Source organism: Camelus bactrianus, chromosome 12 (assembly GCF_048773025.1).
Source record: "Camelus bactrianus isolate YW-2024 breed Bactrian camel chromosome 12, ASM4877302v1, whole genome shotgun sequence".
NCBI lineage: Eukaryota > Metazoa > Chordata > Mammalia > Artiodactyla > Camelidae > Camelus > Camelus bactrianus.
The window spans coordinates 66069420-66095840 of record NC_133550.1 but is presented as its reverse complement, the minus strand read 5'-3'; the positions used below and the strand labels follow the sequence as shown (position 1 = coordinate 66095840).

At 58.2% G+C, this 26421-nt stretch overlaps 1 protein-coding gene across 3 annotated transcripts in view; it reads left to right on the top strand.

The window, feature by feature from the left end:
• Positions 1–26421, top strand: part of SHISAL1 (shisa like 1) — a 134374-nt gene that overhangs the window by 35437 nt on the left and 72516 nt on the right. Inside the window, exon 1 of one of the 3 annotated variants that reach the window (XM_074375678.1) lies at positions 19943–20251. The exons of 1 other annotated variant lie outside the window; for it this stretch is intronic. The gene's annotated coding sequence lies outside the window, so the exon portion shown is untranslated. Of the gene's footprint in view, positions 1–19942; positions 20252–21049; positions 21180–26421 lie in introns of those variants that run through there. One more of the 3 variants, XM_074375677.1, reaches the window with a different exon arrangement.

Below are 26421 nucleotides of genomic sequence, written 5' to 3'. Positions count from 1 at the left end.
CGGTGCCAGCAGCTCAGCCCATGGCCACATCACCCAGGAATACCCAAAGAGGACACATCCTCAAGGAATGAAAAGCCCCACTGGCCCCAGCTCTGAATTCCTCCCCACTTGCGGTCCCAGCTGGCTGCCAGCTGTAAACAGCCCAACGAGACGGCCCCGCGGGGCCGGGAGCTGCAGTAGCAAAGAACATGGGTCTTTGTCTCAGTTGGAATTTTCTCCCCCAAATGACATTGGCTGCGGTGGGCCTGTTGTGTGGAAGCTCGGTTTACAAAGCCCCAGGCTCCAGGGCAGGGGGCCCGGCGGGGAAGGCATCATTACCCAGCCCCTTCTCTGGGCTGACGCTATTCCCCTGTGGGTCCAGTCAGCACAAGGGGCCCCACCTGACAGATGGAGAATCTGAGTCAGGGGGCCAAATCACAGCCCAGTCGCCTTCTTCCCAGCCCCAGACATCGGCCTCCCCGTTGCCACATCCCGGGACCTCCAGGCCCTGCCTAGTCCCCCAGGAGGCCTGGATATTCACTGTCACTCCAGCCCCACATGACAGACTCCCTCCTGGAGAAAACTTTCCTCAGGCTTCCTGAGTGTCTTCTCTTTGACCTTGACCTGCCAAGCCCAGTTTGAGCAAAGAGTTCTGCTGAGTCAGTTCATCAAGGATGCCCCTCCTCACTCTCCTCATCCCCCACCCTTGGTACCGAAGTCCCTGACCCTGTAGCCAGAATCCTCTGGGGCCAGTTTAGCAAGAATTCCCCTTCCCTTGATACTTAATCAAGTTCCTCTTAGTAAGTTTCCGTCCGCTGACCCCTCACTCTGTGCCTTGGCTGGGAACCCCCAGCTGTCCTTGCCATATTCGGAAGTTGACTTCAGTCTCTTGCCCCATGTTGCAGTGGCCTTGAATAGAGCCATTTTTAGCAAGCGCCTGATGCAATTTTTCTCTTTATCACACGCCCCTCGGCCCCCACCAGCCTGGCCATCTTCCTGAAGCTGCTCACCCCTAAAATCTTACTCTGTGTCTTGGCCTACAGCAAGTTTGACAGTCAGAGCCCCGACTTCGCACCCTGGCTCCCCTCCCGGGTGGGCTCGCTCAGCTCCCGGCACCGTGGCCACGTCTGTGAAGCAGGAGCAGGGAGTGGAGGGACCACAGGCACAGCACGGGAGGCAGCTCTCAGAGCAGAACAGGTGCTCTGCATCAGGGCTTGCTTTCTCCTCCAGCTCCTGTTTACAAGATGCCTTAAATCTGCCGGCAAAGAAAGACTGCACGTTACTGGGATATTCTGTCTTCCAACAGGGACAACAAAATCCCAGGTGGTGTGCAAGGGGCCACTCAGAAACGGTGACATCTGCCCAGCTCCCGCTTCCCCGTTTATCGCGCTATTTCAGTGCTCAAAAGGACAGGCAGGTGGCCGGCCGCAGAGCCGAAATTGAATAAAAGAACTGGGAGTTTATTGGACGGTCCCGACTCGGCCCAGCGGGGCGTGGGTCTTCAGCGAGATTGAATTGGCTGTTTGTTTTCTCCTCAACTGGAGCAGCAGGGCAGGGAGTCGTGAAATGTTTCCGATGTCTGTTCGGAGTTTCTCTTTTTATCCTCAGGCAGGCAGCTCTCGGAACTGGCCAGAATGTTGGCCGTGAGGCAGCGAGTGCCTGGCGGGAGGTCTGGCTCCCAGGGTAGGGCCTGGTGGGGTGAGACTTAGGCATGAGCTCCAAACTCTTCTGGAGGATGAGCACTTGGAGGCCTGCATTTTTTATTCAGGGACACAGAGGCCCAGAGAAGGTAAGGGGCCAGCCCAAAGTCACACTGCACGTGGGTGCGGGAGTTGGGAGCCAGGATGTGCAGATTCCCTTTCTTTTGTACCTTTTTCAAAAGTCACCTCCTCCATGAAGCCTTCCCTGCATCCACCACCCTGTCCAGGCTAGATCAGGTGCCCTCTGGGCCCCCACAGCACATCAGGGTCCTAGCATCAGAGCCCAGATCATGCTGCATTGCAGCCACTGCTGCTGCGCCTCCCTCCTTGAGGACAGATGCTTCTGGGCACAGAGGTGGCAACAGTAACTCTGAATGAATGCGTGCACATCTGTCCCTCTTCTGCACATGGTGGTGGGCAGAGGACCCCTTGCGAGGCTCTCTGGTCTCCATGGCAGCCAGCTCATTCCTGGCAACTGACAGCTAATGACAATCACAGTGTTAATAATAACAACAATAAAAATAACCAGGACACTCCTGCCACCACCAATTACTGAGCCGTACTACGGACCAGGTGCGCGTCCGCTGCCCTTTACTGAAGGCTCGTGACAGCCGTGGGAGGTGGGTATTATTACCCTCATTTTTCAAATGAGGAACCAGGGACAGGAGAGCTGACTTCTTGTTTGATGAGCGAGGACGTCCCTCCCAGACAGACAGTTCCAGACGGGGTGGGGCTGCGAGCGGGGCCACAGGGTGAGGGCTGGGGGCCGGCTGGTCGGAACTCGGCAACGGTATCAGCGTGTCGGGCTGCTGTAACGAAGCACCAGGCTGGGGGGCTTAAGAATAACAGACATTTATACACTCACAGTCTGGAGGCCAGACTCCGAGATCAAGGTTTTCGCAGGACTGGTTCCTCCTGAGAGCTCTGGGCAGGGTCTGTTCCAGGCCTTTCCCCCCGCTTCTGGGAGCTTGCTGGCGATCTTTGGCGTTCACTGGCTTGTAGACACATCCCCCCCATCTCTGTCCCCATCTTCACACTGCCTTCTCCCTGTATGTGTCTGTGTCCAAATGTCCCCCTTTTATTAGGACACCAGTCATGTTAGATTAGGCACACTCTAGTGTGGCCTCAGCTTCATTATTTCTGCAACAATCCTATTTCCAAATAGAGTACCACATTCTGAGGTATTAGGGGTTAAGACTTCAACATGTGAATTCTGGGGGGCACAGTTCAACTCATAACAGCAACCCAAGGGTATCCAAGGGAGAGCTGCAGGTGGTCTGGGCCAGCCACAGGATGAGGGAGGCCAGGCTGAGTGCCAGGTGGGCACTGGGGACAGGCCAGCTGGGGCAGGGACCCGATGGGGGCGCTGCAGGCACCAGCACGCGTGGGAAACCCGCAGCTGGTCAGGGACGTGTTGCCTTGGTTCCCCATCAGGGTGAATGTTTCCACCCCTCACCCTGCTCCTCAAACCAGAAACCTAGGGTGGTCCCTGCCCCTCCCTCTCCCTCAGCCCTCAGTTCTGACCTCCCACCACTTAAAGAATTCTTGAGTCTGTTTACTGCTCTCAAATAAGCAAGTGCCTGTATGAGGCAGCAGACGGCCATGAATGCTTCAGGGAAAAAAAGCCAAGAAGGCAAGTGGGAAGCGTCAGAGGTGAAGGGTGCTTGGGAGAGGCTTCCTCTTGTAAATGACACATCAACCAAGGTGGGAAGGAAGGAGGAAGCCAGCCTCGGAGAGACTGGGGGCAGCAGAACTACCTGGGAAGCGGGGCCAGCCAATGAGAAGGCCCTGGGGCAGGAATGTGCTTGCTGCCAGGAGCAGCTGGAAGGACAAAGGAGCTGGACTGGAGGAGGGGTCGGTGGGAAGGACAGGGGAAAGGAGGCCTCGGTAGTGAGCTGGTTACCTCAGGTGCCCCTGGCCCAGGACTCAACCTCTGACCCGGCCCGAGCATCCCTATCTGGAGGCAAGAGAAACCTCAACACCCAGATCCCAGTCCTGCCGCATCAGGCCCCCCAGCCATCCTCTCTGCACAGCTCGGCTCCCAATCCTGCAAGAACAAACGGTATGCGATTTTCATTATTGAAATCCCTTTCTATAGCAATATCATGAAACCCTGGGTAGGAGCAGTGCAGAGAGCCCCCAGAAATAATGAAATAAAGAGGATGACGGCCTCACTATGAACGGAAACTCCGTCTGCAAAAACCACACAAGGGACCCCAATATTTCTCAATCTCCCCGTGGCTTGAGTTTAATTGCCACAAAGTACCGTTTTCTTCCTTACGCTTTAATCAACCAATTTAGATATATTACCATGCTTGACATGGCCTTGATTTCTGATAAATGAAACACAAATTTTTTTTAAAAAAACACTTGCACAGCGGAGAGCAGCAGGCCTGGCTCCCTGCCCGTGGTCTGCCCGGTGTCTCCGCAGAATCCTGGTTGGTTCGTTCATTCAGCTCATTTTTGCTGAGGGCCTACTATGTGCCGGGCCCTGGGGCCACAGCAGAAGGTGAGCAGATACAGAGCCCTGCCTCGGGGGTTAGAGGCGGGGAGCTTCCAGGTGGACGGGGTTTGTCACAACAGAACAAAGGAATACAACGCACAGCCGGTCAGGAGGCACTTCGGCCATACAGGGTGGAAACAGAAACAGAACAGAGGATGGGAATCTTAGCAGGAGGATGGGCAGTGAGCCCCCCTGAGGCCTCATGGAAGAGCTGACATTTCAGAAGAGATTTGACAGAGGTGAGCCGAGATGCCGTGTGGGTCCCAGGACAACTGCGTTGCGGGGAAGGGCTTTGCTCTGGGTGTGACGGGGCCATGGAGGGTGGCAGTCCTGTGGCTACCACTGACTGGCTCTGGTGAGTTCTGCAAAGGGACAGACAGACAGGCACCCACGGAGCACCTGCCACACACCTGCTGGGAGGCGCAGGGAGTGGGGGTGGGGGACCACCTGGGATCTCCGCGAACAGGGATTTAGCTACAAGCTACGGGTCCTTCATGAGGCTCAAATCCTCCCCCTTCTGCCTCAGTCCCCTGCCTTACACACCGGGGGTCATTCTCTGGGCTGGAAAGGGACCCTGCCCGGACCCTGTAACAGTCTCGAAATCTCCATGGTCAGCTCATGAGTCCATCTCCACGTCGACACAGGTGCCTCCAGGTCCCCAAGACCCAGTACACAGGCCCAGGCAGGAGGAAGGCCCAGGGCCCCACACGCCCCACCCTGATGGACAGAGCAGTGAGCTCAGCAGCCTGGACACAGGGTGTGGTGGTCTGGGCCCGGGACAGGGCCACTTAGCCTGCGGAGCTGGAGAGAGAGTGAGGGCCCTGGGCTGAGTCAGGGCTCTGCTGTGTTTCCTTTCGACCAAGGAAGCAAGTCAGCAAAACCACAGCCCCCTGGGCTCCAAACGCAAACCCCACCCTGGCTGCCTCCTGTCTTAACATCCTCTGCAAACCAGCAAGGTGGGCTTCTCGAATGCGGAGCCCGACTCCGGGCTGCTGCCGCTCCCCACCCCCAGCCCCTGGTTCTCTGACACCCATGCCCGGGGGACTCACTGCTGGGGTCCCTTGTTCTCCCAGGTGGGCTCAGGGCCCCCCAGGCACCACAGCTCCAGCAACACAGGACGGACTCTCCAGCTGGTCCCGTCAGGCTGGCGGTGAAGGAGGCGGCAGACCCCTCCCCCTTGGAGACAGGATAGGGCAGAAGCCACTGGTCCCTCCAGTGTCCCTCTGCTCTGATCCATTGGGGAGCCTGAGTTGGGGAAAGGTCCCTGTTCATTTTCGGCGTCTGGGGAAGCTGCCTCACTGGTACCTCCTTGACACGTTGGTCCAAACTTCAGCTCTGTTTGTCCACTACAGGTGCTAAGCAGACACCAGCCTACGGCACTCAGCCAGGAACCGGGATGGGGTGCGGGGATGAGGGGGAGGGAGACGGTGACCCTGGACAGCTGCTGCAATTGTCCAGGCAAGAGTGACGGTGGCTCAAATGGGGTTGTCGTGGACGGAAGTGGACAGTCCAAACTGTGGTTATGACCTAAGCCCACAGAGCCTGGCAGAGCCAAGGAGAGGCAACTGATTGGAGGGCAGGATGGAGCCAGGGCCTGCGGGAGGGGGTTAAGGACAGGAGAACCCAGAGTTCCACTGCGGACTTGGGGCCTGAGCACTTGGAAATGCAGGTTTGGCACTCAGGAGAGAGACTAGGGCTGAGATTTGGGACTTGGCGGTCCACAGATGGACAAGAGTGCCAAGGTTATAAATATAACCAAGAATTCCTCCCTGCCACCTTCTCTCCAAGGGAGCAATTCCTGGTACGCAGCGTTAACCACTATACCCTTGTTGAATGAATGAATTCTTATTCCAGGCGTGGCGGGAGGGTTTAAGCTGAGACCTTAGTGCAGAATGGTCCTTATTACATGGATTGTATAAGATCCCCCTGAGGCCACTGGGTATCAGGAGACTGTCAGGAGGAGCGAGGAGAGCACAAAGTCAGCCGTCTTGGGAAAGCGCCCGACCTGCAGGGCAAGGTCACAGCAGTGGGGCAGGCAAACACCTGTGCGCTCACCTCCAGCTGCTCCACCAGGAGAAGCCGGTCTGTGGCTCTGCCAGCAGCTCAGGACTCTGTGCAGCTCCAGGGCTGGGAGGTGGATGGGCCGGAGAGCTATGGCTGGGACGCTGCAGGGCAGTGGCACCTTCTTCTCCTGGAGCTGCAGCCCTTGGAGCCCAGCAGGCCCACCCAAGCCCAGTGGGGAATCGCCCCTGGGCCGGAGGCCAGCAGTGCAGGGAATTCACCGGCACAGTGACCTATGCTGGCCAACTCGCCAGATGAGGACCGCTCGCTGATGCAGCGATGGGCAGCGGTGGTTGGAGCCCAGGGTCCTACTCAGCAGCAGAGGGTCCCCTCAACTCTCTGAGCCTCAGGCTCCTCCTCCACCAAATGGGTGGTCAGGGAGCAGGAGTCTGATCGTAGTCGGAGGTGGCCGTGATGACTTGGTTGCAGGGTTGGAGCTCTGGGCAGCACAATGGGGGGCAGTTTTATTTGTTAACAGTCACGCGTTTTCCTTGTTCTCTCTGGTCCCTGAACAAAAGCCCTCAGCCCTCTGGCCACATTTGGGTCACAAGTCCCCCTGCTCCATCCGCGTTCACCCAGCTGTAGCATCAGCCTCCTGTCTGTCCTCCACGCAGTTTGGTGGCCAGAGACTGGGAGTGTGCAGAGCCACCATGATCCCATCCTTCCTCCTCCCCGCCCTGCCCTCCAGGGCAATGGGAGCATGGAAGTCTCCAAAGCAGGGACCTGGCAGGGTCAGGTCTGATTTTTAATCCACAGTCTACACAGTCTGTCTCTACTGGCCCCAGATCCAGATAAACCCCAGTGGCATGAAACCCCAGGGGGGCTGCTAACCCACCCATGTGTGTGTGAATTGCTGTTGCAATATCCTTGGGAGGCAGAAGACCAGATTATATTTGATTACCCCTAGGGATGGGGAGCTCTCTACCTGAGGGCCGGGGGCTATTCCTCCAAATCCACTCAAACGGTCTCCCTGCTGGTCCCAGGCCTGCCCCCTCGGAGTCACAGAGAGCACAGTCTTTCCTTTCCCTCCCAGCTTGGCCCTGCAGAGGTCACCCACTGTGTCAGCCACCACACCCAGTCCATTGCACGAGGAAGCATGTCACCAATACCACACACCTACTGTGTGCCTCAAAAGCACCTACTATGTGCCGTTTTGCATACGTATCTCCCACTACAGCACCATGCGCCCGAGATGGGCCAGAACTCTCACTTCATACAGAAAGAAACAGACTGGGAGAGAAAATACTGGTCCAAGGTCACAAAGACTGTGAGTGGCTGGTCTGGGGTTTGTCGGAGGCTATCGGATTCCAGAGCAATGCTTATCTGAGCTGCTAGATGCTCCGGCCTGTTCACATGGAAACAGGGGAGGCCAAGGCAGCAGTGTGGAGGAGGGTGAGGGCAGGGGCCTGGGACGAGGGCCTCCACCCTTCAAGTCCCCTGGCAGGTGGCAGGATCAGGGTGGCAGCCCCGAGCCAGCTCCACACCCTGAAGCAAGGAGTGATTGCTTCCTCACCTGGGAAACAGAGACCAGAGGACAGGTGTCTTGCTGAAGGTCACCCACTAGTAAGTAACCCAGCAGGGACTCAAACACCTTTCCATGCTCCAGGCAGGGCCCCAAGGACAACAGCTGAGCGCTGAGCCTGCGCTTTCAGAGATGGAATCCCTTTTCTCCCTCCGGCTCCTCTCCTCCCTCTCAAACAGCTGGCAGGGCTCAGCCGAGCCCCAGAGACGCCAGCAGCAGCTGGCCACGTGGTGGGGGCAGGGTGTGCCCCCCCTACTCCCCTCACACACACAGGGGCGGGAGGGCGGCAGGATGTGTCCCCCCTCAACACACACACACACACAAGGGTGAAAGGGCGGCAGGGTGTGTCCCCCCCCCCCAACACACACACACACGGGCGGGAGGGCGGCAGGGTGCTCAACTTCCCAGGCTATTCTTAGCTCCTCAGGGTCCATAAGCAAGGTCACCCTCTTGTCCCCGAGAGAGCAGTGACTCAGATTTGGACATGCTGACGGAGGGGCCACCCTGCTCCGGAAGGTGGAGGCTGCTCCTGGTCCCGAGGACCGGCCAGGGTGAACGAGGTGGGCTCACGCCCCACCTCTCACCAGTCCAGTCTGCAGTCACTTGGGCAGACAAGTGATTCCACAGGGATCACATTCGCCCGCAGGTGCCAAGGGCGTGAGCCCCGGGATGCCTGTCTTCGCAGGTGCCTCCCCAGCACCCAGGACAGCGTCTGGCACACAGGAAAGGCTCCATAAACATTTGTTCAACAAGCTGATTAGTCTGTTCAGTGGTCCCAGCCTTATTTTTCAGACATACACTGTCTGGGGCAGGGGCGGGTGGAAGGCAGACACTGTATTGATAATAATCACAGTCAACCAACCGGTCATGAGCTCTGGGCGTGTCAGCTGCCACAGTAAGCCCCCTCGCACCTCACTAGTCCTTGTGGCAACCATGCTGGCCAGAAGGCCTGCTTCTCCTTGTTTTACACACGGGGACGCCAGCCGTGGTGAAGCCAAGGGTCACCTCCCACGGGGACTCCAGAGCCAGGCTGGAAACCCCTGCGCTAACTTGAAGATGGCGGGCTGTGAAGGGAACTCCATGAGAGAAGGGATCTCACTGGGCCCCGAGGCAGGTGGTGGGACTGGCATCCAGAAGGGGCACAACGTGAGTCCTGACCCAAGGCCCTGAAGGAGCCTGCCGTGGGAGGACAGCAGGGGCTCTCACTGTGTCCGCAGTCACTGGCTGTGAAGCGCTGGGCATGCCAAGAAGGCTAGGTGTCCGTGGCTATTGGGGACCAGAGGACGACTTGGGGCAGACAGGTAACAGGACTGGGACTGTGTTTTGCCGCGATCCCTTTGGCCACCACGTGGGAGGTGCGTGGGAGGGCCTAGGGCAGCTAAGGGGGGCTGGGGACCCCATCTATCCAGAGTTGTGGGGTCTAAAGTCAGAGGTGTAGATAGTTGGCGCTCCAAGGGGTGGTGGGCTGGAGGGATGAGACGGCAGCCAAGGATGACGTGAGATTCCAGACGTGAGTGTCTAGGGAACGGGACACCCTGCCCTGATGTGGAACAGATAGAAAATATTCAGGCTCTTGCCCATCCTTTTGACCTCTTGTCCACTGCTCCTCTGCCTCCCTGCCCGGCCCACCCAGTACCCCATCTGCTTGACCGAGCCCTGCCCACCTCTCCATCACAAAGCACACATCCAGCCAGGCTCCTGCCTGCCTGTCTACCCACCAAAACACACAGTCAAGCAGCCCTCATCTCCCCATCCTCCGTGCAATCTCCTCTAGTAGTAGTTACAAGCATTAAGTGAGTTATTAATATGCTTGGAACAGTGCCTGGAGCCTCAACACACATTAGCTATGGGTAGAGTGTTACTACTGTTGTCACTGTCCATCCAAAGACACCCTGCTCACCATTCACCCAGTAACCCATCTAGCCACACTTCTATCAGCACCCATCTGCCCATCACTCACTTCTCCGTCTATCCATCAACCCGTCCCTTCATTCATTTCTCCATGAAGCTATCCATCCAGCCAGCCATCTTCCCCATATTCATCTGTCCATGAACCCACTCGCCCATCATCCACCCACCTACTCACGCATCCGTTCATCCATCCACCCACCTACCCATTATCTGTCCATCTATCTATCTACCCATTCATCCATCCACCCACCCACCATCTTTTCACTCATTCCCACATTCCTCCACACGTCCACAAATCCTCGTTACTGAATGTCCAGTTCTCTGCTCATTTCCCAGGATGCAAACACATGGAAACTTGAATCCGACACAAGGACTCTAGTGTTGTTGGGAAAGGCTGGCCAACACAGAGCAATCACCTATCACAACAAAGATCTGGGCTTCAAAGGCCAGATGGAGGCAGAAAAGGCCAATCTGAGCTGACTAATCAGGGGAGTCTTCCTGCAGGAGGGCGAGCTGCCTAAAACTATGGTTTCCCAGGGCCCTCCCCAGCACCAGTTGAGCCAGCTAGTTTGCACAAACCAAGCTCCAGTGCTGCTCCACTCCACCCACTGCCTCTCTGGTTGCCTCTCACCACTGCAAAAATTATCTTGTTATTTTTTTCTGATGACAAAACTAAGCTGCTGAGATGGCAAGCTTGCGCATGGCTTTATAATAATAATAATAATAATAAATTAGCACTCCATGCTGAAGGTTTTGGGTCCACCTGTCAGCCCAGGGGAGGGAGGAGTAGAACTGGGAAGGGCCTAGGAGATGAGGAAGAGAGGATTCTAATTACACCGTGGAATGAATCACGGCACTTTTACGGACTTCGCACATCATTATCTGCCGCGGGATGAGCAGCTTATTTGGGGTGTGGGGAGAATCAATTAAAGTTGGGGATGCGCTCAGAGAGCTGAGCTGAGGATGAAAGGTGCGAGGCAAATGCCAAGTATACTTATTAATAAAATATTGGTGCCAACTTGCAGATGTGGCCAGACTGTGCGCTGGGTGTCCCGGGGGGAGCTGGGAGCGATGTCATTTGCTCCTGGCCTCCTGCGCTAGCTCGCTGAGCCTAGCCCATGAGAACCACTTGTCTCACACCGAGGCCCGCTCCAGTCTGGGCCCTGAGTGGACAGTGTCGGGGACACTGAGCCGGGTCAGACCCGGGCCAGTCCTCAGAGAGCTCCGGGTGGGGATGGAAGCACAGTATCACTCAGCATGACCAGGGCTGTGTCTGGCGGAGAAGCCTGGCTCAGAGAAGGCTTCCAGGAGAAGGAATCAAATGACCTGGGTCCTCAAAGATAAAAAAGAGCAAGAGAGAAGGTCCAGGAAGAGAAAGCAGAGAGAGTTGGGGCCTGGTCTGTTCAGAAAAGGAGAGCAAGCCTAGGGTGGCCTTGTGGCAGGAGATGGAGCTTGGTGGCAGGTGAATGCAGATTTCATCCAGAAGGAAGTAGGGAGCCACAGCAGGGTTTTGAGCAGGAGAGTGATGCTGTCAGATTTGAGCGCCACACAGATCCCTCTGGCTCCTATCGGAGGATGGCCCACTAGGGGGAGTGGCTGCGGGGCTGGAGATGGAGGGTTCCTGGGGCTCTGCCTGGTGGAGCCGAAACACCTGGCTGCGACTGGTAAAGGTGGCAGCCCACGTCGTTAAGGGCAGAATTCCCACACAGGTTGGTCCCTGTGTCCCCGGCACTGACCCCATCCTGCACTGTCTGCCTGGCCAAGGGCGTTGGTGGGTCATCACCCTGTGGGCTCCCCCTCTGGGGAGGCACCCGTGGCCCGTAAGCTGCAGCCGTCGCCCGTCCACATCCAGCCCCTCTCCCTGCTGTGTTTGACGATGACTCTGCTTTCTCCCTCCACCCCACGCTGGCCCGGAGGGCCCCTGACAGGTGGAGGATGAGACCTCAGCTTTTCGGACCAGAGGTTCTGGCCCAGGTTTGAGAGCTGGGCTCCAGGGTCAGGCAGACCCAGGTTTGAAGGGCCTCGGGAAAGCTACTTGTTAGCCTCAGTTTCTTTGTCTGTGAGATGGGCATGACCTCACAGTAACTGATGTGATGCTTGCCAGACACATCGAAAAATGCCCAGCACGAGGCTCAGGGGCGTTGCTTGTGGTTATTTTTACGATGCTGATGCCACAAAGTGCTCAGCGTAGTGCCTCACACACAGTAGGTGCTTCAGACCTAGTGCCTGACATTACAATCAGTAAACACCAGACTATAGGCCCTAGCTCCCAGCATGGGTAGAGAGGGGGCTAGCAAAATAGAGGCCCTACTGTGTGCCGAGCTTGGGGTGAAGACACTGATATGGCCTCAATCGACCACATATCACAGGGTCCCTGAAAGTTAGGAACTGTGGTCCCCATCTCAAAGATGAGGAAATCGAGGCTCAGAGAAGGAAGGTGACTTCCACTGATACAAGGCAGACCCAAGAGTCTGACGCCGAAGCTGGGGCTTATTTTGTAATTTTCACGTTAAAATAGGACATGAAGGTGGCAAGGAGGCTTCATGTGCTAGGTGACCTCGGGCAAGTCACTGGACCTTTCTAAACCTCAGCTTCCTCATCTGTAATTAGGGCTCACGTCGCTGATCTTGGAAGGTTGCTCTGGCAGGCCGTGGTTCTGGGGTTCCCTCTCTGCAGGTGGCACCCCAGGATATTCCCATGGTGCTCTGGGGCAGAAAGCAGCCCGTCTTCTTTTCAGCTGGGCTCCAGTACCAGGTATCATGTTCTGGGGAGGCCTTTGAACGATATGTGAGCAAAACTGACTGCAGAGGGCCTGGGCCCTCAGATGGTCTGGGTCTAGGATGGGGAGGGCTGAGACAGAGGCATCTCCAGGACACCGAAGTGGGGCCACATTTTCTTAGATCAAGAAAGTGATGTAAATGGTATAAGTGGTCCTGAACTTGGAACTCTAACACAAGGCAGGTAGCAGCTTCCACTGACCTGCTGTGTGACCCCAGGCAAGGCACTCACCCTCTGATTCTCCCAATCCTCAGCTGAAATGGTGCAAAAGCAAGAGACCTTGCTTATGGGGGACTGCAAAGCCCCAGGCCTGGCATGAGGCGCACCAGTCCAGGCTCTAGAAGCTGGAGGGTCCTTTCCCCTTCACCCTCTTCCAAAGGCACCAGGGCTCGGCTGGCCCTAGACAGCTGGGGGAGCCCTCAGACAGGGCCCTTGGGTGTCCCAGCCTGCACTGAAGGCACAGCTCCTTCATATTTCTCACTCCAGCCGCTCCCTGTCAGGCCTCTGAGTCACCCTTCAGAGGTTCTGATTCATCACAGATGTCGCCCGGTGAATAGGCTGTGACCGGCAGGCAGCCAGACAGGCGGGGGCTACCTGGCCAGGGCCACAGGCTCCACCCTGCGGCCCAGGCCAGGGCCGGCTTCCCCACAGCTGGGAGCCTCCCCAGAACAGAATTCAGCCAGATGCTGGAACCCAGCACCAAAGGCTCCTCTTTCCCCCAACTCTGTGGAAACACGAGATGTTGCAATAACAAAGGTGGCTCTGTGAGGCCAAGCCAAACCATTTATAATATCGGGAGAGGCCGCTCAGCAAAATCAAAGAAGCCTGGAAATCCGACCCAGGCCGAGCAGGCCTGATTTGTGGAACCCCAGACAACCTGCCTCCCAATGGCTGAGCTAAACCTGAAAGAAGCCAGGGCTGGCCTGAGTCTGCCAGAGCCTCACAATGTCGGAGCCAGAGGGGCCCGACCGGCAGTGAGCACGGAGCAGGCGGGGAACCTGAGGCCTGGGGCAGCAGAGCCAGGACGTGTCCCATTCCAGGGATCTCTACTTTGCTCCTCCTTCATCGAGGTCAAGAGCACAGGCCAAGGGCTCGGGCAGGGAAGGGACAGACCCAGGGTCAAATCCCAGCTCTACTACTTCCTGGCTGTGTGACTCTGTGCAAGTCACTTGACCTCTCTGGGCCTGTTTGTCATCTGTCAGCAGGAACACAGAGAAGCAACTCCTAGGATGGATTCAGGGAGACCACCCCCATGACACTGTGGGGCACAGAGCACCCAATAAGTGGGAGCCTTACCTTGGCTTCGGTTAAGACTGTGTTACCTTAGCTGATACCACGTGCCCACCCAGGTAGGGCGGAGAGAGAAGGCACACTTCCTGCCCCAAGTAGCAGTTCCCCGAATTCAAGAGAAGAGGTAGGGGAGAAGGCATAGCTCAAGTGGTAGAGTGCATGCTTAGCACGCATGAGGTCCTGGGTTCAATCCCCAGTGCCTCCTCTGAAAAACAAATAATAAAACCTAATTACCTGCTCCCTGCTAAAGTAATACGATAATACATTAATTAATTAAAAAAAAAGAGAGAGAGGAGGTGGATCCTCATCCTAGAGGTCGGTGGACTTGCCAGGGCCTTACTGCTGCAAAGCTGAGGCTCCTGTTATGGCCGGGCTGCCTTGCGCCCCCACCCCAGCCCCCCAGAAGGGCTGCCAGGGAAGAGCACATCGGAGTCCTCGGACTTCTGGCCTACGCCTGCCTCTCATGTGCTGTGTGACCTTGGGTCCATCACACGACCTCTCTGGGCCCCCTTCCTGCAGCTCTGAGATCCGTGCCCTTACTGCTGCGTCCACCTCCCCACGTGTAAATGGGTGTGGAGGGCACGTGGCTCTCTGCATACGCCAATTATCCTGATTATCATTGTTGTTGTTATTATTCTGGACCTGGGGAGTGCTGGGCTGGGTAGAAACAGGCCTCTAGCCTACCAATTTGCATCGTATTATTCTCCTCCTCTGCCGCGCTGGGTTTGAGACACTGGTGAGACTCAGCCTGTGAGGCGCCAGCTGCAGTCAAATCTAAACCTGGGTTAGACGTGGAGGAAGGATCCTGTCATTGTCCATGTAAGCTGATGCCTCGAAGGTTTGGGGTGGGGGTGATTGCCCCGGAGGTACGGGCGGGGTTCTCTCACGCCCCCCAGAAGAACCTCTCTGGCTTCTGCTGTCCGCCTGTCCACTGTCATCCCGATTCAGAGATGAGGAGACGGGCTTTGGGAGGTGAATCCATCCGCCCAAGGCCACCAGCTGGCAGGAGGGGAACCCGGATTCAGGCCCCGTGGCTGTGCAGCCAGGGCTCGCTCATTCACCAGGTCCTCCCGCAACCCCAGAGCCAGTGTCACAGTGCGTCACCTGTATTCTCAGCTTCCCGCCTACAAAACCGTTACAGTGACAGATTGGGTACCAGCTCCTATCCCGTAGGCTTGTCATCAATGAGAACAGAGCCCGGTGCCACCTAAGTGGAGGTTATTTTCAGTGACAGGGTACAGATGAGGAGACTGAGGCTCAAGGAGGTCAAGGACACACTGGGGTCTCCTGTTTTTCAGGTTTTGGGAGTACAAGTGGGTGTGCCCCTCTACCCCTACTCCTGCTCTTCCTTCCTGGTTCCTGCTGCCCTTTTGTGGCAGACACGCTCCCGGGGACCCTGGACCACACAACGGTTCCTGACTCATGGGGACCAGGCAACTCTGAGCCTTGGGGGTTTCCAAGTTTTTGCGTTTCTCTGGATCGATGCCTGTTGCCTGAATCAGCTGCCCCAAGCAAATAGCAGGACCCTGATGGGAACTGTGTCTTTTCTTCCTCATTTTAAAATTTTTCCAAAAAGGGGAATTTGCAACTGTGCATAGAATGTTGGCTGACATCTCCCCAGTATCCACGTAAGCCACTCTGAGGGGGGTGTATTTAAAGAAATAGAGACTTGGGAACGCATTGGCACTGTGCTTCAGAACGGGGAGCCGTGACGATTCGTAACTCACGCCTGATGAGGGAGAAAGGCTACTCTAGGAACAGCACACGTGGGGCAGGGCCACTCGTGCAGATGTGAGGACCAGAACACAGAGGGCCTTGAATGCCAAACCAGCAGCTCAGACATCATCCTGAGAAGGTGTAGCCATGGAAGTCTGCAGGCAGAGCGGTGGCTAAGGCAGGCTGTGCCGTGCACAGACCAGCCCAGGGGTCTGCAGTGGGAGGGATGGGCTGAAAGATCTTGGCCCCAGAAAAATTAATTGATTCGCACAAGCGGTTGCCGAGTGTACTGGTTTCTCTATTGCCATGTAACAAATTGAGCGGCTTCAAACAGCACCCGTTCATCATCTCGCAGTTCCGTGGGTCAGATTCAGGGTGGGCTCGGCTAGGTTTCTGCTTAGGGTCTCATGAGGTGGAAATCAAGTAGACAGCCAAGCTGGGCTCTTCTGGGGAGAGTCTGGGGAGACACCAACTCTTCAGGGTGCTGGCAGAGTGCAGTCGGTTCCTCGCGGTTGCAGGACTGAGCCCCGTTTCCTTCTGGGTGTTGGTGGGGGCTACTCTCACTTCCCTGTCCTAAGTCCCCTCCATCTGAGCACGGGCCTCCCCAGTGTCCAATCTCCCCTTTTGCTGGCATCTCTGAGTCTTCCTTTCCTGCTGCCAGCCGGAGAATGCTCTCTGCGTTTAAAGAGCTTGCGTGATTAGGTTAGGCACACCAGATAACCTCCCGATCTTATTCATCAACTGATTAAGAACCTTAATTACAACTGGAAAACCTCTTTTGCCACAGTGGAGTAACACTGGGGGGGTAAGGGGATGGGGCCCTTTTGGAACTGGGTCTGCCAATGTTTTGATGCAGACAGAAGCCCTATTTTCTCTTGGCTTCAGGGGCTGTGAATGGTTCTGCCAGGCCTTCTGCTAGGGCCAGAGTAGAAACTGTGTCACATCTTGTGGCCAGGAGGGAGGCTGGCAGGAGTCCAGAGGAGGCCCTAGTGAGTTTATGGCCCCTGGCCCGGCACACGCTCGTGTCAGTGCAGTGTGTCTGGCCTCAGGGAGGCTTTTTGACCAGACAACCTGCTCACCCCATCTGGTCTCCCAAATCTCCAGGACAACCAGGAGCCACAGCAGTTGCTTCTACACACTGAGCACCTACTATGCACCTGGCTCGGAGCAGTCGAGATTCACAGTCTCTTACAGAAGAGCCAGCTGAGGCTGAGGGCTTGGCTCAGGCCACCATAGGGGTCAGCTCAGCGCTCCAGCTCCAGAGCCACAGTGCCTAAACCCTGGGCTATCCTGTTGCCCACGTTATCCAGCCCTGCAGCCACCAGGAGGCTGTGGCTCCCCTGTCACACGTGGGTACCACGGCCAGCTGGGAGAGTGGGAGCAGTGGGGGCATAAGGATGGCCGTGAGCTAACAGGTCTTGTGTCTCGGCGGGGCAGGGCTGGGCAGCAGAGGCTGGCTGGCGGGGCGGGCTCCTCCAGGGGCCTGGGGCCCAGTCTCCCCTGCTCAGGGCTTGTCTCCTCCCAGGTAAACAGGGTGGGCTTGATGCCTTCCGGTAGCAGCGGACTGCAGCCTGGGGACTTCAGTCCCTTTGGATTGAGAAGGAAAGAGGCTCCAAAAGGTGGCCTGGCCACATCCTCCGTGGGTGACTTGGGGAGGGCGTGGAGTCTTCAAACCTCCCAGCGTACAACTTCCTTATGTCTTGAATTTGGGAAATGGGGGTTTGGGGTGGGAATCCTAAGGTCTTGGAGAGGGAGAAGGAGGAACTGGAGGGGCTCCTTGGGAGGGTGGGGGGCTGCTCCCCAAGGGAGGTGGGGGATGAAGATGCCGAGGCTGGATGTCCACTGGACCTTGGCTGCCCCCAACTTCTAATTAAACGGCAGCAATTCTGATGTGGCAGGTGATCTTCTCGGCAAGCCTGGCTTTAAATTTAGCTCCCTCCCCAGCCAGCCCTTTGAAAAGGCTGCTCTCCTCTGCGGAGAGAGCAGGGAGCAGAGGGAGAGAGGGTGAGTCATCACCGCCCGCCTGCCCCCCCCTCCCCGGAGCTTCGCGTTTGCGGGGGAGCAGGCCTCCCGAAGGCAGAGAAATAGTAAATAGGGACAGGATTAAAGGAGCCGGAGAGGGTGGAGGGAGCACGCGGCAGACTCCCAGGATTCACGATTCCCAGGAGGTGCTTAGCAATGGGGGTCACGTCTCCCTCGTGGTCTGGGTACTCACCTGCCCACACACCCAGCCCCGGCACCTCTCCCCCAGCCCCGCCCAGGGCGGAGACACACACGTTTGCGGGGCGGGCTCCACGCTGGGCTCACCTCCAGCTCCCAGCGGCTCCAGGAGGCTGCCCGGTCCTGCTCCCACTGGTGCACAGAGTGCGGAGGACTGAGAATGCTCCCCCGCCCCCAAAGATAGACTTATATTCCTAACCCCTGCAACCTGGGGATGGCACCTTACATGGCAAGGAGGAAGGAGCTTCACAGATGTGATTAAGGGAAGGATCTTGAGATGGGAGATTATTCTGTATTATCTGTGGGCCCAAAACGCCATTACAGGTGTCCTTCTGAGAGGGAGCAGAGGGGCTCTGACACTCAGGGGAGCAGGCCACATGAAGACGGGGCAGAAAGAGGTGGGGGGGTGCCGGCTTAGAAGGTTGGTGTGTTGCGGGCACAAGCCAAGGATGCAGGCAGCCTCCGGGAGCTGGAAGAAGTCTCCCCTAGGACCTCCAAGGAGGCAGCCCTGCCCGTGCCTTCAGCCCAGCAAAACTGATGTTTGGATTTCTGGCCTCAGATCTGGAAGAGAATAAATATGTGTTGTTTTAAGGCACTCAGTCTGTGAATATTGGTTATGGAGGTTACAGGAACGCAGAGCCCAGGAGCTGGGAGAAGTGAACTCACCCCCCATTACACAGCTGGTGAGTGGCCCAGCTGAGATTCCACCCAGGTCCAACCGGTTCCAAAGCCTGTGCATCCTCTGGCCAGCTCTGTGAGCTCCTGGGGGGACAGCAGGGATGCTGATGCGGATCAAGGCACTGGTGCATTTGGGATAATCGGCAGGACCGCTTCCTATCTGATACAGCCCCTCATTGAATCCTCATGTGACTTTGTGACGGGTGCAAACATTTCCATTTTGCAGATGAGGCAACTGAGGCTCAGGGAGGCAATGTGGCTTTGTGCAAGGTGGGGGAGCCTGACTATACGAAGGGAAGGTGCAGGGCCCTGGCAGTACGGTGAGGGCAGCCCAGCACTCGGCAGGTGTGTAACAGAGGCTTCAAGAGTACATGTAGGAGCCAACTAGGGGAACCCACAGGCGGGACGTAGCTGGAGCTGGCTGCAGGAGCGTCCTGAATGCCAGGAAGGGGGATCCTATAGAAAATCGGAATTTGTGGAGGTTTAACATCCCATGTGGTGACCCAACCAGGCTGTAAGCTTGTCTGGGTGTCTCATCTCTGGGTGTCCAGCGCCAGACCCAGACCTGGGACAAACACAGAGCCCTGCTCGGTGATGCAAATGCTGGGAAAGAGGGACTCTGCCGAATACGAGGCTTTTCAGCGCGCCCTGAAAGTGTCACACATGGAGACACAGACACACCGCATACGCACATGCTTTACACACACACCCCTCACACACACCATATAGCTGTGATGATGTCCAGGACGCAGCCTTCGCCTGCTGGGAGCTCAAAGGATAGTCCCCTCTCAACCCAAGTCCTGCTCACCTCCCGCACTGGACCCTTCAGCCTGTTTCTTAGCCTCTCTGGTCCTTGTTTTCCATCATCCCATGGAATTGTCTCCCCTCTGGGAGGGTTTGCAGGAGCTGGGCAAAGTGCTTCGAGTACCCTGCCTCAGTTAGTCTTCACAGCACCCCTTGAGGAAGACGCTGCTGTGACCTCTTTAGGGAAGGAAACTGGCCAGGTGGGGAAACTGGGCTTGGAAGCCGGGGGTGAGGGGACTCTGGGCTGGAGCCTGGTTCCATCCCCCCACAGCTGTGTGGCTCAGGGTAAGCGCCCTAACTTCTCTACGCCTCAGCTCATCTGCAAAACAGGGAAGACACGGCCCAGCGCTGTGGGAGGAAGAAGTAAAGTAAAGTGTGTGAAGGTCTCCGCTCAGTTCCTGGGGAGGTTCAAGCAGCGCCTGTAAAGATGCAGCCAGACCCAATGGCATGGGAGTGGCTGACTTCCAGGGCACTCAAAGTCGCTCCCCTCCCCAGACAACCAAGTGATAACCACCCTCACCCTCGTTCCTCTGCGGGGTCCTCGAAGAGGATGCAACGTCCTCATACATAATCTCCACCAGCAGAGGTCACTGGGTCAGGGACAGGTGTCGGGGAAGCTGGGGAAGCAGGCTTACTGAGGTTGGCTGCAGCACAGCATCGTCCTGCAGGTGAGGGGTGAAGTGGGGGGGGGGGATCGGGGACTGCTAGGGGCGAGGGATGGAGAGAAGGGGGACTGGAAAAGGAGAGGGGAGCCCACGCAGCCGTCAAGGCAGCCAGGGAAGCTGGGTTTTTCCCACTGGAAACTGGACGGAGGATCTTGTTTGATGTAGAGGATTCTCCGCCCCAGTCTAATGCTGCCGCTGACCACCTCCTACAGGGGCTGGGCAGGAGGAATGTCTTGCTTAACACCCGCCGCCGGGGGAAGGAGCACTGCAGGTGGGGCCCTCCAGTGGCAGGCAGCCTGCAGGAGGGGCTGCGAGGACAGGAGGCCACCTGGCAGAAGGGGCTCTGGTGTTCCCACAGGGAGGAGTTGGGGGAGCCCCCGGAGTTGGGCCTAGGGGAGCGCCGGGAGCAGCCAGGAGGAGGCAGGTGAGTGTGTGCGGTGGGGTTGGGGGGATGGAGAACTGGAGACCTGGTGCAGGGAGGAGGAGAGAAAGGAGAGAGGGAAAGAGGGAGGAAGGAATAGAAGGAAGAAGGGAAAACAGGAGAGAAGGAAAAAGAAAGGAAAAGTAGGAAGAAAGGAAAGAAGTGGAGGGGGGAAGGAGGAAAGGAAAAAGGGAGAGTGAGAAGAAAGAACGAACCGCAAAAGAAAGGAAGAAGGAGGCTGCAAAAGGGAAAAAACGAAGAGACACACGAATGGGGAGAGAGCGCGCAGGAGGGGAGGAAGAGAGATTGCGAAAGAAAAAATGAGAAGAGGAGAGAGAGAGCGCGAGCAAGCGAGCGAGCCGCGGGCGCCGGGGAGGGGAGTGCGGCGCGCGGCGGCGGCGGCGAGGGCAGGACGGCCGGGCGCCGCGAGCGGGGAGAGGGGGCAGCAGAGGGCGAGCGGCGAGCGGCAAAGAGTGAAGTGGGCACGGCGGCGGCGGCGAGCGCGGGGCCGGCGAGCATGAGCGCGGCGGCGGCGGCGGCGGCAGCGGCGGCAGCGGCGGGCGCGGAGCGGGGCTCGGGGCCGGCGGGCGGGCGGGCGGCGCGGGCCGCCCAGTAGCGCCGGGCGGGCGGCAGGGCGGGCCGGCAGGGTAGGCGGCCGGCGGCCGGTCCGCGAGCCGGAGCCCCAGCCCGATCCCGCGCCCCGCGCGCCTAGGAGCGGGCGCCCTCCCGGCGCCGGCCCCGGAGCCCCGAGTCCCCGCGGCCCCGCAGCCCCCGGAGTCGGGACAACTGTTGCGGCGGCGGCGGCGGCGGCGGCGGCGGCGGCGGGGGCACCGCGGGGGCGTGGGCGGCCCCGCGCCCCAGCAGCCGGCTCAGCCCCGCGGGCGCCGGCTCCCGGCGGCGGAGCGAGGAGCGAGCGGGCGGCGGGCACGAGGTGAGCGGCGCCCCGGGCAGGCCGGGCGGGGGTCGCGCGGGGGAGGGGCGCGCCGGGCCGGGGTCCGAGAGCCGGGGGAGCGGGGTCGGGGCGGAGCTCCTGGCGGAGGAGGGTCCCGGCGAGCGGGGGGCGGGTCTTCGGTGCCCTGGCTCCCGAGAAGGGGTGCGGATGCCCGGGGCGGGGAGGGGTGGGCGCCCTGGGAGAGGCGAGTTCGGTGCATCGGGGGTCCGGGGTGCTGTAGAAAGGGTCCGGGGACGCCCAAGGAAAGTCTGGGGACAGGAGCCGTGTCGGGCAGCCGGTGCCCTGGCACTGGGGTCCGCGCCAGGGCTCACCAAGGTCGGGGTCGCTGAACCTTGGAGAGGACGGGCCCGGGTCCGAGGAGCAGTCTAGGGCGCATCGTGCAGGGACGCGGCAGCTGAGACCCGCATCCGCGTCCGAGGCGGGGACCGGTGCCCGAAGGCTCCTCCGGTCGCGGAGCGAGCCGGGAGCCCCAGGCGCGCCGGGCAAGGTTCCGGAGCCACGCTGCGGACCCGGCCGGTTCTGGAGCTCCCAACTGGGCGGCGCGGACAATGAGGAAGGCCCCTCCAAGTGCGCGCCCCTCACTACCCACCCGCCGCGTGGCCCCTGTGGAGCCGCCGCCGCCTTCTGGGGCCGAATCAATATTGATCCGCGCCTGGGGCCGGGTGGCCCGGCGGCGGCCTCCGAAGCTCATTAGCGCCAGCGGTTGCCATGGCAATGAGACCCCAAGCGTCTTCAGGTTATATTTATTCTAATTATTATTATCATTATTCTTATTAGTATTTGTTACTCAGCCAGAAGAAACCAGAAATGAGGAAAAGGCAGAGTGTCCTGGCACCTCCAACTGTCATCTCTTTGGAGAGAGCCGGTGCCCGCTGGTGGGCCAAGCCGGCCAGCCTAGGTCTGGTGCGCTGTGCGGTTGCCCGGGCCGCACCTCTGGGGCGGTGGGGCTGGAGAGGGGAGTTATATAATCTGCCGTGGGAGTATGTCTGAATGCCTCTTCTTGTCTATCCTGCCTCTCTCGGCCTCTTTGATCCCTTGGCTCAGTGACTGCTCCTCCTGCCCAGGGAAGCCCAGGCTGGGATGGGAACAGCAGAAAGTGCCTTGCACCGGGAATCACAGCTGGCGGCCTCCAGCCCTCTCTCCCCGAGCTGTGTGACCTTGAGCAAGGTGCTTGACCTCTCTGAGCCTCTGTTTCCCCATCTGTAAAGTAACACGAGAGTCATTCCCACTCTGAAGGTTGCTGTGAGGTCACACTGAGAAAGCCCAATGAGTTCTGTGTGCCCCAGGCAGCTGCCTGCCCTTCTCTGGGCCTGTTTCCTAGTCTGTAGAATGAGGGCCTAGCCCCCCGTGTGTCTTTAGTCACTTGTGTCCTGTGAATCTCACCCCGGGCTGTGATTGAAATACTGTTGAGCCAGCAAGTTGGGTTCAGACCAGGCTAAGGGGGGTTTCTCCGTCACCCCTTGTTCCCGCACCTGTCAGGTGGTCTGAAGGTGGCTGGGAAGCAGGCAACCCAGCCTGAGTCCCTGGTGTTAGCCCAGGACGAACCCCATGCTGGTCAGGGTTGTCCAGGACTGGGAGTCCCTCCCCTACCGCCCCCTCGACCTGTGACTGCTCAGGGCAGGACACCTCCCTGTACTCAGTCCATCTCTCCAGAGGCTGCTTGCTGTGCCTGTCCTGTTTGGGGGCTGAGTGTAAGCAAGAGATGGCCGGAAATTTCAATGCAGCCAGGTGGCCCCTGCCCCTCGTGGTTCAAGCTGAAAGCCGAGGGGGTAGGGGGTGGGGTTCTGCCCCTTTCTTTACTGTCACCATCACACTGAATTCCCAACTCAGTCTCAGGCATCTGGCAGATATTGGACTGATGAGGGAGGTGAGGGAAGCAGATTGGCTTGATGCCGTGGCGGGGGGTGAATGTCCCACCCCCCACTCTCCCAGGCCACCTATCCTGGAGCTCACTGCAGCTGGACTGGACAGGATGGGTGGGAGCTGGGCCAGAGCTGCCCAGACCTTTGTGAGTGAGAGAGAAAGGGAGCAAGGCCTGTCCCAAGGGGGATAGGGAGACTGGCTGAGAGCCATTCTCTCGGTCCATGCCATCCATCCATCCCTCCATTTATTCATTCCTTCGCTCACTCCCCTTCTTCAGACACCTCGGTGAGCCCCCATGTCTGCTACTGAAGGGCATCAGCTCTGTCCTCGGCAGCTCTTAAGGAAAACGGCCCCGGGCAAGCCAGTGAGTGGGGCTGGAGCGCTGCCTGGGGGAAGCTGAGTGGTGGGGGCGCAGGTGGGAAGCATCTGCCCCAGAACCCAAAGAGTGTTTAGGAGGGGAGCCCCGTCCAGGAAGCAGGCACGAGTCAGCCAGAAGGGAGGAACAGAGGTGTCCAGGGCATAGGCCCCTCCACGGGCAAAGCGGCAGACACACACGAGGCACAGGGAAGGCAGGGCTTGGAGGGGGGCGTGGGGGGTGGCTGGGGACTGGGGAGCAGGGGGAGGTGGTGCGGCTGGAGCAGAGGTAAGGCGAGGGAGTGGGACGCCAGCACCCAGTCTGGTGTGGGTTAGCGAGCAGCAGTGGGGCAGGGAGGAGGGGAGGATGGTCGGGCTTGGAGCTTGGACGTGGCCATGGTCCATGGGTGGGAGCCCCTACTTGGGGTGGACAGGGGGAGGTCTGGGAGAACAAAAGGATGAATCTGGTTGCCAATCTCTCTGGGACAATCAGCCAAACCTTCCCAGCTGCTTCCCCCTTTCGGCCACCCTCACGGAGAGGGCTACCTCCCAGCCAGGCCCGTGGTTTCTGGGAGGGGAAGGTAGCCAGTGGACTCCAGATCTGGCTGCCTCAGCTGTCCGAGTCCACGATAAATGACTTCACTGCCATGAGCATAAGGGTATAGCTCCCTGAGCTTGCACTTGACAGGAAGAGCCCAGAGGCCTACTGTGCGCTGGGCACGTGCGGAGCACACACCAGCCCCATCAGCTCGCACCGTCCTCACGCCGGCCCTGTGAGCGGGCAAGTATCGATTCTGTGGTACTGCTGAGAAAACAGGCCCAGAGAGATTAAAAATAGCCCAGCTAGTATCGCCATCCAACCACACCACCTGGGGCCCAGCCTGTGCCTGACGGCGACCGCGGTGGCTCTTCAGACACGGCGCGGTGAGCCACTGCAGGGCAGGGTCCGCTGAGTCTCACGTCCCAGTTGTCCTGTTTCTGCTCTTCTGGACTGATCCAGAGCGTGGCCTGTCTTAGGCTCAGATGAAAGATATCACCTCCCATGTTGACGGGGCTCTGCCTCTGTCGACTCAGCCCCCTGCTTGAGCCTCTCCCCAGCCGAGTCACACGGCAGATTCACATTGATCTTCGAATAAGCGCAGACCCCAGCCCTCCCAGAGGGGCTTTTCCCAGCCCCGCCACTCTCTCTAGAAGTCACTGAAGCAGTACGCAACTCCTCAAACCCGTGAGGCCTTGTTTGCGAAACACTCTTCTGTAAGATGGCGTCCTGAACACCTGGAGCCAGTGAAAGTAAGGAGGTGACCAGAGGCCCTGCCCACCCTGGGACCTGCTCTCTTGGGGACATCAGGTGCTACCCACTCCGTTGGTGTTGGTCTCTCCCTGCACAGGGCCTGGTGGGGGAGAGGTCCTATCTCCCCCTCCCTCCCTCCTTCCCCCTCTCTTTTCTTCCTTCCCTGCCTTCCCTCCTCCAGCACACACACTCTTTGACCCCTTCTCTATGCTTGAACCCCTAGGAAGGTAAAGAAGAACCCAAGGCCCCTCAGACCCGCCCCAGGGAGCTCCCTGCCTGGACGTGACCAGGGCTCAGGATCTGTTTGATGACTGACTATGTGAATGAATAACTCTCTAGCGGAGACACTGGCTGTCCCAGCACCCCTGGCTCTGCTCATGTACCCCCGTCCCACGCCCCAGCTTGGCCCATTTGTGGCAAGCTGCTCCCTCCTTTCCTACTTAGCTGTAACTAGGTTGGACATTTTTTTGGAGGGCCTTCTCTGGGTCTCCTGACGTCACTACTCTCTGGGAAAGGTGCTTGCCCTCTGGGCCTGGGTTTCCTCGCTCAGCATGCTGATACCTGGTACCCATCTCATGCGTTTCATGAGGGTTGTCGGGGGAAAAGGCACTGGCAGAGTCTTCGGTGTGGGAGCCCCCTTGCTCCACATCCTGTAGCTGTGCGGGGTACAGATAAAGTCAGGGACCTAACCCCTGCATCTCCAAGGCCTGTATGCTGTGCTGTGCTGTGATGGTGAGAAATCCTAAAAGCTGCTGCTTTGGGGCCTGAGAGGGAGCTTGAAGCTTGTCGGTTTACCCACGTACAGATGGGGACACTGAGGCCCAGAGCGAGCTCGTGGCATGCTCAAGGTCATGGTGAATTGCACATCCTTGAAGGCCAAGGATGCTCGTGATGTCATGCAGGCCTGGTGACCATTGTCTAGAGGCCTGGGGGAGGGGGATGCAAAGACTCCTTGGATTGTGAAAGTTGCTCTGAAAACCCCAAGATGCTCCCATCAGGAAAGGCCTTCAGAACCTCTCCCTCCCTGGCCACCCAGGTGGAAAAGCAGAAGCCGAGAGATGAAATGTCAATGCCACTGGTCCCACACTTCTGGCCTTCAGACACAAGCGGAGCCCTCACTTGGCGTGCTGTCGACAGGCTGCCCCTTCCTCCCCTGTCGGGGGCGCACTCCCCGACCACCTCGGCCCATGTGCGCAAACTTGCCTTCAAGAAATTAAGAAATAATGCATGCATTTCCCCCAATTACACCCATTTAACGCTGAATTAAGTTCTGGAAGCTCTTAACGGAGCCCTGGGAGAAAAAAAGATTTTTTTTTTGTTGTTCACACTTCCCTGGAAAATGAGACAAACCGTGATCTTTTAAAACCTAGCTACATAATCTGATTATACCTTCCTGGCAAGCCTGAAAGAAGTGCCCGGCGGAGAGCGGGAGGGCCGATCCGCCAGCTTCAGGATTTGCATTGGGAAATGGGGCTGGGAAAGTTTGTCTCCTGCGCCAGATTCAAAGCTCCTCGGCACACGATGGGCTGAAAATAAAGTGCCGCTTTCTTAGATATTGGCACAAATTACAAATAAAGGCAAATTCCTTCCATAATCCAGCGCGAGAATTTCCTCCGCAGCTCCCTGAGCAGGTCACTGAAACGACGACGGTGATTTGCCTTCACTGCGGGCTCGTTTCCTTTGTCGGGAGACTCCTCTATGTGCAGCTGGATT